General features: G+C 34.2%; 1 protein-coding gene across 1 annotated transcript in view; it reads right to left on the bottom strand.

The window, feature by feature from the left end:
* ADGRV1 (adhesion G protein-coupled receptor V1) overlaps positions 1-1651 on the bottom strand; it is a 548236-nt gene that overhangs the window by 399125 nt on the left and 147460 nt on the right. The window lies entirely within an intron of this gene.

Raw genomic sequence — 1651 nt, forward strand, 5'->3', positions numbered from 1 at the left:
AAAAAGACAGCAAAATTTGTTAATATTCTACTCTATAACCACATACTTTTCTAAAGTATATTTATAAATACTAAATGTATATTTTAAAGGGAAATACACTGAGCACGGTTTTTTATCAACTTTCATAAAGATGATGAAACTACAACTGAGAAATATATATCTTTTATAAAACCATGCTAAATGTTAGCTTTTAAAAAATATACATTATCAATTTAAAACTATACTTATATAGTGATTTCTCACTTTACATGTGTTTATATATTTTAAGAATGCCAAAACAGACTCATATGCTCATATGGCTATCAAGTTTTTATCAACCTACTATAACTGGTACATGTTCTAAAACCCTGTACTACAATAAAACAAAGACAAAAACAAAAAATCCTGATCTAATGAAGAATAACTTTTAATAAGCTTCTGTGTCTATTATCATGGCAGTTTCCCACAGCAAGTAAGTTCTTCTTAACCATTAACTAATGTATGAATATGATGCAGTAAGAACAAATGTCCTGGTTAAAATCTAGGCTCCTTATAAATTATTGATCAATTTTGGGTTATCAGTTCAAGAAGCCATAATGTCAATGCCTTATATATAAAATCCATTAGTGATTCCCTTGCCTAGAAATCCAATCATTTAAATTCCTATTTTGCCATCTTTTAAAGTATGTCACAGCTTTTGCACTACGAGGCTGAATGGTCCTGGCCACATGAACAAATCCTTCCCTACCATAATTTAGGAAGATGGTAAATGAAGAAGAAACAATGACCGCTGACATTAAAGAATTTCCAACACATACTCTCACAAGTACTTCCAAAAAACACAGGCAGAGCTCAAAGAATAACAATTCTGAATTAGAAACCAGAATCTTTATTGTTTGGATCCCATTTCCCCTCCTGCCTTCTAGGTAATCATACCACTATTAATTAATCCCTTTCTCTTATAAATATTTGATCTTTACCTACCTGCTAGGCCTTTTTCATCAATTTTAACCATGCTTAGTTCTCTCCAAACTAAACAAACAAACAAACAAAACTCCCTCTGCATTGTACACTACATCACAACTCCACTTGATTCTACCTTCTCAGCCAAACCTCTTGAAATATTTAGTTGCATGTATTTGAGGTCTCCATTCCTTCACAAAATATGTAGTTCCCATCCCTCTGTACAACTAGTTCTTGTTATTTTATGCCTTCTACCCTGTTAACCACATGAGTATTTTTTCCGTTTCATTTTACTGGACTTCTCACTAGCAATGTCAGTTTACCACTCCTTTCTTTGTAAAACCCTCTTCTGTTGCAGTCCTGTATTCTCCTGGGTTTCTCACGCAGTCTTCTAAGTGTCCTTTGCTACGCCATTCGCCTCTCCTTAGCCATTTAAACTTAAGCCTTCTCAGAGTTCAGTCTGGGTCCTCTTCCTTCCTTTATTTACAGTCTCTTTCTAGTTTTTCAACCTCAATTTCCATGACTTTAAAAGCAATATGTGTGCTAAAGGTTCCAAAATTCATCTCTCCAGTAGAGACCTTTGAGTCTAGAGAAATGTCTTCTCAAAAGTAATTCAAATTCAAAGTGTGTTACAACCCATATAGTTTACGCCCCTCACCAAATAACACCCAGTCCTCACACAGCACTGCCTTTCTTCCTGATGCACAAG

This window comes from Hipposideros armiger, unplaced genomic scaffold (genome assembly GCF_001890085.2).
Source record: "Hipposideros armiger isolate ML-2016 unplaced genomic scaffold, ASM189008v1 scaffold_57, whole genome shotgun sequence".
Taxonomy (NCBI): Eukaryota; Metazoa; Chordata; class Mammalia; order Chiroptera; family Hipposideridae; genus Hipposideros; species Hipposideros armiger.